Below are 13,842 nucleotides of genomic sequence, written 5' to 3'. Positions count from 1 at the left end.
GCTATCTATAAGGAAATGCCACATTGCAATCCCTTGCTCTACCATTTGCTATATTTGAAATAAGAAATTACTTAACCACTCTGTGCCTCATTTTCCTCATTTATAAAGCAGGATAGTAGTAGATCTGATCTCCTGGGGTTGTGGTGGGGATTGAAAAAGTTTTTACACAAAAAAGCACTTTTAGAAGAGTAAGTGCTTAATGGTCTTTAATAAATGCTTTCTATTATCATTGATGTTGACTTATGAGCTCCAGACTCAGGCAATATGTTTTCAAGGATAGCCTTAGTATGACGGATAAAGCAGGAAGAGTCCAAAGCATCAATAATTACAATACTTGGAGAAGAAAAATCCATGTTTCAGGTAATGCACCTGCCATCTCTATAGATATTGACTCTCTGAATAACAGGGTCAGTGGAGACAAAGGAGAAAATGCATTTTTATCTATCCAAAAGCATTTTCATGACACTTGTCTCCAGAGAATCAGTATGCTGAGAGAGAGATTAGACAAAACATCAGAAACTTGTGACTTATAACTTCAGGGGAGAAAACATTTCAGAACACCCAGCAATTTATGATGAAAGAACATTACTGAGAAGTTCCTTAGGGATGGAACAGAGAACCTTCAGAAGGTACTTGATGTGTTTCCCTCTGTAGGAAAAAGGTAGAAGGGAAAAACTGGCAATGCTTTGATCTGCTGGAAAAAAATAGTTTAGCAATCTTCATCCTCTATAAACATATCTAGTCTCTTCAATATGAGCACATTACTAAGTGTCCAACATTGCTGATAAATTTAAATAAGAGTAACCATGGTGATAAGAGGAGAAAAGTGGAAGTCTGTGTATTACCTGTTTCCTGTATTTAAGTAGTCTGCCTAAAACATCTAGAGATGTTCCAACATAGGAAAAAAATAATATTTTCAGGTTTCTTGGACATGTTGATTGGTTACTTCAACCAAGGATTTGTTGGAATAGATTTTTTCCCTAAAGAATTGCCTTGAATTCTCATTATTTCCTTTCTCTATTCCTTCCTGTATATTTTTCCCTTTTCCCTCTTTCATTTCTTCATGTATTCAAGCAAACTCAAAATATTTATTCTTATTTAAGGTAGCGTTCAGGGTGTGTGGGGAGTGCAGATCTTCACCTGATATGACCACTTAAGGAAGAGTCATACCTGCCCAACTTGTAGGTAATTAAATTCTTCAAGAACCAATTCAAAATGATAATAGGGGGAATCTTTAACCCAGGACTTTATAAAGACAACCAAAGGACTTCTTGGATATGGCTGAAGCCTTACACACTTATCCGCTTATATTGAGTGTTTACTATGTGCCCCAGGTGGCCACCTGCTAAAATTCTAGCAACATTAAAAGATGATAAAGCATCTTTCCTGTCTTCAGGAAGATGACAGTTTGGTCCAAGTAAAACTAAAACATGAACCTAGGATTTTTGAGGATAAGTTCAAGGCTATTAAGAATGAAAATAACTTCAATGCAATATTTGTTTTACAGAACTTTTGGGGAAACCACCAGAGCATTCATTCAGAGATCATTGTTTTACTATCTCTGCATCAGGGCATCATAAGCATTTGGAATGATTCTTCCTGACCAGAATACACAGATGGCATGTTTGGTAAGTGAAAGAATTCATGTAGCCTATATAACCCAACTGTTTTGCAACCAGTGCTTTGTAAAGTCACATAAAAACCAATAGTCCAGTAACTAGAAATAATTAAAAACAATGGAAATATTTAGTATAGTACCTCTCAAAAAAAAACCCAAAAAGTAATGGTAGCAGAAGATTCTAAAGTGGTGGCTGCGTTCTTGGAGGCTGGCAAAACTGCTGTAAAAATCCCCTTCCCTGTATCACTCCTTGTCAATTTCTCTTTCCCTCTCTACAGTTGTCTCAAATCTCTTCCGTCTCCCACTCCATGCACCTCAAAAACCCCTATTCTCTTCAGCTGAAACAGCCCCGTCTTTCCTCTAACATTGGCCTTTCTGGCTCAGGCCTTTTGGTTTGTTTTATGTTATCCTTTGCCTTAGTCTTGTATTCTATATAAATAAAGGAGGATCCCAAATTGACCTGGCAAGTAATATGTCTCTATCCTTTGGGAGAAGTAGGAGAGAGAAGATGGTACATGTTGATAATTTAATATCATTCCTTTTATGCTCTTCACACTTGGGTTTTTAAAAATGGAGTTAATGTTGCATGCTGTATCTTCAGAAAGGTGCTAAAAGGCCCAATCTCTGCTTTTATTTTTACTCGCACAAAAAATTGTCGTTCTGAGTCACTGAGAACCTAACTGTTAGGCCCGGATATACAATAGATTCATTGGGAGTTCACTAACTTCTTTAGTAGCAGATGAAATTTCCACAGAAAATACAGGCTTATGGCTCTCACAGAATGGGTTTCACTGGTGTGCTGGCAGGGGAAGGACATTTAGAGAAGACTTCACACGTTTCTCCACCTCTCAGAGGCCCCAGAGCCACAAACTGAGTCTATACTGGAGGAAAGGTGGAAGGCGAAGTTTGAGATTAGAGCTTTAGAATGGGCTGGACTGAAAATAGATTGTTTTAATAATCATAATGCTTCAAATGGCTGCTAACCAGTGGGAAAGGAAGATTCAACAGTAACAGTTAACAGTAACAGGGAGGAACACATCTCATGTTTTTATACCTTACAGCATTCAAGCTCTTCCTTCACCAGGCCAACTATCCTTCTCGTCCTGCACCACAGTGATTTCCGCGTGTGTACGTAGGTGTGCAGGTGCATGTAGCAGAACAAAACCTCTCCTACTTCTCTTCTTTAAAACGAAAGGGCTGTTTTATTCTTTTCTTCTAGCTGAAATTTAGAATAATTTTTCAAGTTCTAAAACAAAAATGTCAATTTGTTTTGCAAGTGGAAATGCGGTTAAATTCATAGATTATTAGAGAATTTGGCATCTTTCCAATGCTGACTTCTTCCAGCTAGAAATATGTTAGTAGCCTCCTTTTAGGCAAGATTTCTTTGTGTCTCAACACAGTTTCATTTTTCCACTACACATTCTGCACATTGGAAGGGTCGTTTATTCATTCATTAAATATTAATTGACATTTACCATGTGCTAAGCATTGTTTTAGATACTGGGGATAAAGAAGTGAAGAAACTAGACATGATGATCCTTGCTCTGATGAAGCTGAAATCCTACTGAAAAAGAGTAAAAAGGAAACTAGAGTTTTTCTAATGGTCATGCTTAGGAATTTTATGACTTTATATGGAAAGATTGGTATGTCCCTTTTGGATTATTTGCTTCCAATAGACTTTCAGAAGTTAAATTCCTCTATCTACAATTATGAACAGGTAAAGTTCAATTGCTTTCTGAAGAAGTTTATATTTAGTAATATTCCTTAGAGAAGTAATCAGTTGTGACGAGATGGCATGCAGGCCACATTTCATCTAAGCCTTAAAGAACCTGCAGGATTCTCAGGGCAGAGAACAGGGGGTGGCTTTCAGGAGTGAAGAGTAAGACACGTGGCTGTAATCACAGAGGTGCGGAGACTTGGTCAGAAATGTGGACGTAATGTGACACATCACCCAAGTTCTAAAACCCTAAGATGGTTGTTCTCTGCCCTTCATACATGACACCCCTAGGAAGTACAGTGATGTGCTGTGTGATCTTTATACCCAGAAAACTTTCAGGAATGTTCTCTTATTGACATGGAATCTGGAGGGTGACCTAGGACCAGAGGGACCCAACTCTAACAGGAACGCTCTGGGAGCCTTGTATAGTCATAAATAAATTGGGAGGAAGAAACCCCCTAAATGCCATTTGGTGAATGGTAATTAAGACTTTTCTACACTGTCCTGAGCCTTCAAGACCCTGGAGATAAAGTAATGCTAACGGATGTGCTCATTGAGACCTGGATCTCTGCCAAGACCACAGACTTAGCCTCTCATGACAGCTCAATTACTCCTTGGAAATCAACAAAATAGTTGCATCCTGATGCTCATGAAAGTGCTCCTGATATTTGTTAAGCCCTGATATATTCATTGATACTATAGTAAATATTTGATAAGTCATTAGAGCCCTCTCGGAAATAGGGAGATTAGCTGGAATTGTCTGCCACAACAAAGATGCACTCTCTACCCCACATTGCATGCAGTTTGGGTATCCTAGGAAATAGACTCCGAGGCATTGATGTGTGTGCAGTAAATGCACTGGGTAATGCTGTTGGGGTGAATAACTGTGGTGTCGTGAAAGCAGAGGAGCAAGTTGAAAGAGAAGGAGACCCTAGCAGCCTGTGATCTCACAACGAAGGCGGCAGTTCTGGAGCTGGATGCTCTCATGGAGTTGTCCCCCTCCCCACTGATGCAAGGGGAATGCAGGTATCCCCCACTTTCCAGAAGTTCCTCTTGCACCACATCACATTTAGGAAGACCTACTTTCGTATCTATCTTGCTAACTGGAAGAAATCCAAAGAGGAAGTTTGCTTTTTCAAAAAGAGCCTTTACCATACGAATGTAGGTCTTTCCTAAGAGCAGAGTGGCATATTGTGAACTTTCAGAAAGCAGGGAGATACTCTTTGCTTTACCCCATTTCTGCTTACAAAAGTTTGCATAAGAAAGAGCTACTTCAGAGAGCAGGGGAAATCTGCAGTCCTTTGTACTTGGGTATTGACCAGTCATTGGATGTGAGCTGTGTCCAGGAAGGAGATTGACCTTGGAGGAGTGGGTTCTCTTCATCTCATAGCAGTGCTCCAAGGGGATTCAGCTGAGAGCTGGCGGCAATCAACACTCCCAGCAGTTGGGGGAATAGATACCTTGGTCCTCCAGGGAAGGATCTAGGTGGCACAACACAGCATACACTGCATTTCTTAAAAAAGAAAGGCTACAGATTTTAATTGCTTTCTTCTTTCTTGTACTTCATGCATATCAATGAAGGTGTGAGTACATGTTCTCTCCTCTGCAGCCTTTGCTCCCAAGACTAGACTTGAACTTATAGGATTTAAGGTCCTGTTCTATAATTAAAACAAAGAACTGTGAGAGCACATTTGAGGTGTTGGTGGGATGGGATTTATGCTCAGTGCTCTTTAATTCCTTTTCCATCTCTCATAATTGTTACAATTATGGACATTCTGACCCTAACCCTATTTTACTCTGGGTGTTATAAATGCTCTCTCTGGTCCAAAGTAATGTGGTGTAGTAAAAAGTTTTAAGAATAGACCAGGATTAAATCTCACTTTGCCACTTGTTAGCTTTGTAATATTCAACCACTCTGAGTCTTGGTTTTCTAACCTATACAATGGAATAATAATCACAATTCTAATAGTTAGCATAGGATTTTATGAGAGAACATATCTGTGACCCAGATGAAAGCTCTCTGAAAAGTAATAATAAAAATGAAAATAATTCTAACAGCAGCCTGTATTTCTGAGTATTTTCTATGTACTCGGTACAGTACTAAGGGCTTTACTTCGGTTAAGTAAAGTAATCTTTACTGAATCTTCACACAAAAATCATAAGTTATGGTTATTTTGACAGAGATGAAACTGATGACGGCCAGAGGGGAGGAGGGTGGGGATGGACGAAGTGGGTGAAGGGAGGTGAGAGATACAGGGTTCCAGTTATGGACCAAATGGGTCCTAGGAATAAGAAAGTACAGCATAGGGAATATGGCAATGGTAGTGTTACAACATTGCATAGTGACAGATGGTAGCTACACCTGTGAGCACCACATAACATACAGAATTGTGGAATGAATGGATTATGTTGTACACATGAAACTAATGTAAACATCATGTGTCAACCATACTCAAATTAAAAAGAAATAAGTAATGATAAAAATTGAAGTTAAAAATATGAATAGAATTGGAATAAAAGAAATAAAATTGAAACCGTTCAATAAGCTTTAAAGATATGGCTATTTTATGGTTATATGGCTCGGGCAGTACCTAAAATATTTAACACGTGATATGGCTTGGTTACAGATCAGTCAGCATGGAAGCAATTGAAACAGTTGTGGTAAGCATCTGATTATACCCATTTTACAGATGGGGATATTGAAATATGGAAACTTCAGCTAGCTTGCCTAAGGACATAAGGCCTACAGGTAGCAGAGAAGGGTTTAAATAGTCTGATTTCACAGACTATAAACTTAAAGGGTTTTCCTAAACTGCCTCCCAATCTCAAGATCTAGCTGGGGTTGCTTGAAACCTTCCATTTTATTATCTTGAGAATCCCTAATCTTACTGAGTTTTCAGTATAGCTCTGACCCACCAGACCCAGCCATCATAGCTATTTTCTTACTAATACTCTAGACCTTCTGCCAAATGCAATTGCCAGGGTTTATTGGACTAAAGGCTAATGTTATGAGTCACTCAGAGCCAAAGAGATTACTGTAATTATAAGGGACAACAGCAGTTATTAAGAGTGATTGTGGTAAAAGCAAGCTTAAAATTAAGTTTATTTAAGTAGTTCAATCAGGAGAAATATTAAAATCCAGACTTGGGTGGAGAGTGACTTGGGTGCAAAAGAGTGAGGGTGACATTAATGACAAGGAAACTCTCAGTAATAAAATGACATAAAATACCATAACCATGTTAATTCCACTTCCTACAGGCTCTTTGACAATGGCAGGATCTGGGGACTAACACAGAAGGCTATTCCCTGAAGCAAAATGGGTTGATCCAGATGCAGATAGCAAAACAGATCATCATGATGGAGACATGGGGTAAGCATAGAAACAGATGCAAGTTTCTTTTACTTTGTCTGAAAGAAACACAAAATGGAATTCTTAGAGGAGCATCCCCTGGAAACCACAACTGAAATCTCTACATCCACTTCAAAAGACTCATGCTAACTATGAACTGTTGAAGTAGAATTGTGTCTGATGTGTGTGTGTGTGTGTGTGTGTGTGTGCACATATATGTATAGCTGTATGTAGTTTGTTGAGTGACTAGTGATCAAACATGTGTAAGTACCTGTTAAACTTGTGCAAGTAAACATACATACAATGTACATCTCATAAAGTTACACATATGCAGAGACAAGAGGCCAATGTCTATGAAGCCTTCTCTGGAAAACCCCATTCTATATCTAAACATTAGACCCATCTATTCCTTCCCTGTGTCTAAATCCAAGCACTTCCTGTACTTTCTTTGGATACTTTGACTTTGGTTATTTGTGCTTCTGGCCCCCCTCGATCAACACTTTATCTCCTGCTCATGCCTTATCTCACCCCAACTGTTATCTCAGTCAATTGGATCTAACCTACAGCACCTGACCTCTGGCTGACTTCAGGACCCCAATGAGTTCCAAACTGATGCCCCCCCACCCATCTTACATTGTCTGGTTCAACCCAGCCAGGCAAAATACACTCACACACCACAGTAAAGGCAAATCTGGAACACTCCAATACTATTTATGGCAGTCACTCATACCTTCAATCTCTATTTTTATCATTCATCCAATAGCTGATTCTTTAAAACATATATTGATTAACAACCTACAGTAGTCAGTGTCTAATAGGGAAGAATTAACAATTTAGGGAGAGTTTAATAAAGGTGGGGCCAGGGTTAATGGAACCAACAAAGAATTATGCAGTGCCCCAGGGCAAGAAAGAGAACCCCTTAATCACTCATAGTTTTGAAGACTCAAGGGGAGGGACCAGTAGCTCGAATCCTGAGATAGTTTGTGGCCTTAAGTAGGGAAACAGAGGCAACCCATGGAGGGTTGGCTACGGGAAAAAGCCAAGGGGAAAACATCCCAACCTCACCATCTCGTCTTTTATGTCCTACCTGTGCTTCCCACTAGCCAAACCCAAGTGGAATCACAAAGCAAAAGTCCCCTCTGATGCCATTCTTACAGTTTCCATGATGTAGAGTAAGGAGTGCAGACAGTGGATTGAGGGTGGGTGTGAACAAAAGATATCCAGCACATCTGTCATGTACCTCATCTGTGATATGTGTTAAAAATACAAATACTTGTGGGTCATCTTTATCTTCAAGGAGCTTACAATCTAGTGGGAGAGAATCATAGGACCACATGGCATATGTAATGAGAGAGGTAAGAGGTGGTTGTCATGGACACACAGGGGAGCCCACCAGGTGGAATTGGGGTGAGGGATTGGCACTGATAGATGGTAAAATGCCAAAGCTGACCATTAGAGTCTGAGTATGAGTCGGTCAAACAAAGGGAGCTCGTGCAGCAGGGAAGAAGGCACAGCTTTCCCCGCTGAGAGAATGGTATAAGCAAAGTCCTCAAAAGACACAAGAAAATTAGCTTATGTAACCAATATATTTGGGGGTGGGGGGTGTGATGGATCTGGGGGTTTGAATTATATTTTCTGAACCTTTATTTCATGTTGGTTCTATTCTTGGATGGCCTCTCACCTTAGAGTGGTAGGATGGAGCAGTGGATCCAAGCTTCTGCCTCCGGGATTTGGATTTAAAAGAGAGAGATCATTCTCCTCTAGCCCTTCAAAGATGGCGGGATTTCTCATTCCATCTGACTTATACATGTGCTTATCTCGGAATCCCTGTAGGCAGGCAGATGCCCTCCACCTCCCAAGTGGACACATAAAATGGGAACCAGGGATGATATACCTGCAAAAGATCCTTTGGGTGTATTTTTCTGAAAAAAAAAAAAAAAAAAAAAGAGAGAGAGAGAGAGAGGCAATACAACTAATTGTTCCATGACAGCCAGTTTCTACTGTCTGTTATTTTTCTTTTCTCCTCACTTTATTCCCACTTAACTATCGTTAAACCCAACATTTTGCTTGGGAAACCAGGACATTTCTGATGGGAGGGATGCAGATGTGGATATGCTCACATGATGAGCTTTGATCTTATTACATAACGTTATTTCATGTCATTATTATGGACACATTCTGATGGAGCAGCCCAAGGTTTGCCTAATGTCTGTGAGGTTGCAAAAAGGAACCTCCAAGATCAGATTCTGAGTTCTAAAACAGATTGTCCTACCTCTCCACACTGATGGAAGGTTTCCTTTCTTTATCTCTCTGCCTTCCTATTTCTCTATCCACACCTGCCTTGGCTTATGGTAAGCTAAGATCTATTTTTTTCCTACTGCTCTTTAAATATAGCAATAATTGATTGACGTCACTATACATCTACACCCACTTGTTTTCAAAATGAGGAGATACCACCACCACCAACAGCAAAAACTAATGAAACCATCAAAAAACCACTGCCTAAGAATACTATTAACGCGAAGTAATATTCAAGATGTCTGTCTATATAGATATAACTATGAGAAAAAAAACCGGATTACTATCTTACACCCTGCATGCTTTTAAATGTTTCTATTTTGGATTATTTTACATGCTATTTTAAATAAAGTATTACTTTCAATTGTGTTTAGCAAAAGTGAAGGAAACTGCACTGATATCAAAATTATTTCTAAACTTCAGACAGCATTTATTTACTACCTTACGAGTTCTCTTACCATGCCCTTTGGTTGGCAGGATTTCATCAACTCTTTTTGATAAAAAGGGCTCAGGTTTGAGAATATCTGCCTAGTGCTCCGTATTTGAGATACTATTTGATGGTGTTTAATTTTCTTTAGAATTGTGTAGACTTATGTAAGTTGTCTTTGGCACTAATTGGTGCCACAGAGAACTTCTAGATAAATCTGATTTTCCTCCTTATAAGCAAATTTCTCCTATGCCTGGATGCACAGTAAGTCTGTCTTACAAAAGTCATTATTTTCTGGGAACATACAGTATTATTTTATTCTGAATATTCAGTTCTCCCCTGATTCCAAGTCCTCTATTTCACATACACAAATTCCACTTTATCTATGGTTGAGTCTATAAGAATGCCCCCCTTTCCATAGACCATCACGGTGTTACCACAAACTCTCTGTCACTCATTAAAATTCTCTAATATAACTTACTTGTTTCTTTTTGGTTTAAGTTTATGATTTTATGGTGGTGTTTTACTGTCTATCACCTTTTTCATATAATTCTCTTATTTTCATGCAATTATCTTATTTAGTGATCTTTGAACTCTTGGTTATTGAAAAAAATATATGTATGAACACTTAGAGAAAATGTTATTCTTTCCTTTGGGTTATGTTTGTTTTTCCAGACTGGATTAATCTTTTTCGAACCATATTCATTTCTTGAGTGCACATTTGAGTGTTTAGCTGTAGCTAATTTTGCATCGAAGGTCATGCTACTTTGTTGAATATTTTTCTCAAGTCTGTCTTGCTCAGCTAGGCTTTCTCTTGAACTCCTAAAGTATCTGGAATCTGTCTGAGCTCTCCTGGATCTATTCTGAGGCGAGGTTGTTTCAGTGGGAGGGAGAGGGCAATCTCCATGAGGCTGTTTAGTTTCACTTATATTAGAGTATTGCTTTCTTTTTCTGAAATATTTTTAATTCCCTATATCATCATTTATATCCCATAGTTGGAAGTGTATATCTTATTTCCATGAGTTGATGTGCTTAAGTTTTGATCATTCTTCCAGTTCACCAGTGATCTCTAGGAAAATACTGTGACTCCTAGCAGCAGTGTGTGTGTGTGTGTGTGTGTGTGTGTGTGTGTGTGTGTGTGTGTATGCGCAGACATACAGAGAGAGAGAGAGAGAGAGAGACCAAGAGAAAGAGAAAGCAAGTACCTCTGCTGAGATCTTGAAATCTTCAAGGATAGAGTCTGGGGTCCTAGGGATTTGAAAAAAAAAATATTTCCTTAGTCTGTCTATTAATAATAATTTCCGATTAGGGGGTATTGATGAACCTTTCCAGAATTTTATTTACTTTCCCTATTTTTCTGTCACTAGGATGGGAAGTAGGAGCTGTCAAGTGACCACTTCTACTCCTTGTGAGCCTAACATTATATCTAGTTTCTTGCTTACTTGCTGCTGATGGGTTTTTTGCTGACACTGTTTTGGGGGTGGCGGTTGTGTTAGGGAATAGGAAGGAAGACTGTGTGACCCAGCTTTACCCTCCCATCGTGCCTGCATGTTTTCAGAGCTAAATTTCATGCTCACTTGCAGCAACACTTTTCCTTCTGGTTTTTGGCAAACGAATTTCCCTGCTTCGTCTACGAGGTGTTGAGGAGGATGGTCATCATCCTCACCCTGATTGTATTCATCAAACTGCATCCATGCTTTAGGTCAAACTTGCCTCAAATAGCTTTTGGTACAGGAATGGAGAACTCTAAAGAGTTAGAGGAAAAATAGATAGCATCTACTTATTATCCTCCAGTTTGCCGTTGAAGAAAATGGCCCTAGAACAATTAAGTGGACATCCCATTCACACAACTGACTGTTTTCCAAGAGAGTTCTAGATTGCGAATGAAGCCAACTTTGTATTAAGGCTTAAACTTATTCTCAAATTATTTCTGTGACCTGGGTCGAAATATTTAATTTTTTTACAATCATTTTCTTAATCTGGAAAATGCAGTTAATCACCTGCCATGCAATATCGTGAGGCTCAGAAATAATTTAGCATATTGTCTGACACATCATACTTAACAGTTAGTAGCTCCAGTTGGTGCTACCTCTTACTTTCAGTATGTAGTCCTTTCCTTTAGACAATATCGGGATAGAAAATTCCCCCTCTATGTTGAACAAATTTTATTTTCATCTTCAGAAAGAGAAAAATAGTGGCTAATGTTTATCATCCCTGTTTTCCTCTACTAAATGCAAACAAGTAAATACTGTCACAAATGAAAGCACGTGTAATGAAAAACTCAGCTTGATTTATTTGCTTATTAGTACCGGTTACACTTTGAAGGGACAGGCGAATGATGTGTTCATAGAAATATCTGAATGTGACAAAGCCAGTCAGGTTTGCAGACAAGGGTTAGTGCTGGCCAAGCCAGGTGCTGGGGAGATATGCCCAATTTATGAGAATTCACTGAGAGCATGAGATGGCATGCAGTTTGCATAATGAGAGGGTCAAGACAACACAGCACAGCAGGGGGTCAATAGAAAGAGGGGATGAATGGTTGGAAAACACCATTAATCAGGGGAGAAAGCTGGCATTGTGAGTTATGGATATATAAGCAGTTCACTTAAGGTGTTTCCATGATCTTGTAATTTTGTGGGGTTTACCCAGCACTTCACTTTCAGAAGGAATTCAGTGCAATTCAACAAATGTTTCCTGAGTGCCTTCAACACATCTGCCATGAAAGATATAAAATATAAAATTCCAGACAGAATCTGTTCTTATGTAACATATAATCTAGTGGAAGTATCAATACGTATACAAAGACATCAACTAATAGGCTTGTTGTGATGAATGTTATAATGGGAAGAGTAATAAAGAGCTATGGAAATGCAGACAAGAACTAAGTGAATTCTGAATATATTTAAACTCAGTACTGATTAATGAAGAACACTTTTAAATATTTGGGAAAGGTGGTAAAGTTACGAATAATCAAATTGAATCACTCATCATTGGGGAAATACAAATCAAAACCACAATGAGATACCACCTCACACCTGTTAGAATGGCAAAAATTAACAGTTCAGGCAACAGCAGATGTTGGCAAGGATGCAGAGAAAGAGGACATATTTTGCATTGTTAGTGGGAATGCCAACTGGTGCAGCCAGTCTGGAAAACAGCATGGAAATTCCTCAAAAAATTAAAAATAGAACTACCTTACAGCCCAGGAATTGCATTACTAGGTATTTATCCAAAGGATACAGGAGTGCTGATTCGAAGGGACACATGAACCCCAAAGTTTATAGCAGCACAATCAACAATAGCCAAAGTATCCAAAGAGCCCAAGTGTCCACTGATGGGTGAATGGATAAAGAAAATGCGGTGTATGTATATATACAATGGAGTATTACTCGGTAATCAAAAAGAATGAAATCTTGCCATTTGCAACAATGTGGATGGAACTAGCGTGTATTCTGCTAAGCAAAATAAGTCAATCAGAGAAAGTTAAATATCATATGATTTCATTTATATGTGGAATTTAAGAAACAAAACAGATGAACATAAGGGAAGGGAAGCAAAAATAAGATAAAAACAAAGAAGGGGACAAACCATAAGAGACTCTTAAATATAGAGAACAGATTGAAGTTTGCTGGCAATGTGTTGGGTGGAGGGGATGGGCTAAATGTGCAAGGAGCATTAAGGAGGACACTTGTTGGGATGAGCACTGTGTGTTATATGTAAGTGATGAATCACTAAATTCTATTTCTGAAATCATTAAAAAAAGATATGGTGTTTCCCAGTCTCTCTCCCTGCTAGAAATGGTCAAGGAGACATAAGTGAAAATCACTGGCTGAGAGCTTCCATGAATTTCCTTTAAAGAGAGCTATTTGGCAGGAAGGAGTGCCCTTTCCCGCTTCCTTCTTTGTATTGCCTGGATTGCAGATGTGGTGGCTAGAACATCAGCAACAATGCTGGAACCATGAGGCAAACTTGAATAGAAGCCACATGTTTATGACAGTGAAGCAGAAAGAAGGAACCTTTATGTCAATCCTGTACGCTTTACCTGAGGACTTCTTTTACATGAAAGAAAATAAGCACTTATGTTTTATCCAACAACAACAACAAAACCCCAAATGATCAAATTGATACGGTATTTCTGGCTATTCCAATGGATGAGGACAGGGGTTGAATAACATCAGTAGTAGAAAGTTGCAGAGTTAAGGGTTTATCAGGGTATTTTGCCTGAAATGTGCTGAGACTATTTAAGCATTGCACTGAGCAGATATTGTTCTTATGTCTTTTGTGCTTCTGTTAAGGTTGGTACAATGGCTGCAGACTACTGGGGACCAAAGAAACTAATGTTCTCTGATAGTTTGAAGTGGTGAACTCAGCTCATGATGAACTATGTTCCAAGAGGATAACTGATAACTAAATCAGGACAGAGAAGTAGCCAA

At 38.9% G+C, this 13,842-nt stretch overlaps 1 long non-coding RNA gene across 1 annotated transcript in view; it reads left to right on the top strand.

The window, feature by feature from the left end:
• LOC121043220 (uncharacterized) overlaps positions 1 to 6,705 on the top strand; it is a 46,022-nt gene extending 39,317 nt beyond the window's left edge. Inside the window, exons 2-3 of the long non-coding RNA XR_005796738.1 lie at positions 1,508 to 1,628; positions 6,594 to 6,705. This is a non-coding gene — a long non-coding RNA (uncharacterized LOC121043220). The remainder of the gene's footprint in view (positions 1 to 1,507; positions 1,629 to 6,593) is intronic.
• Positions 6,706 to 13,842: the final 7,137 nt, after the last annotated feature.

This window comes from Herpailurus yagouaroundi, unplaced genomic scaffold, assembly GCF_014898765.1.
Source record: "Herpailurus yagouaroundi ecotype Mexico unplaced genomic scaffold, PumYag 186, whole genome shotgun sequence".
NCBI lineage: Eukaryota > Metazoa > Chordata > Mammalia > Carnivora > Felidae > Herpailurus > Herpailurus yagouaroundi.
The sequence above is the reverse complement of the archived record's forward strand: the minus strand, read 5'-3'. Positions and strand labels throughout refer to the sequence as shown.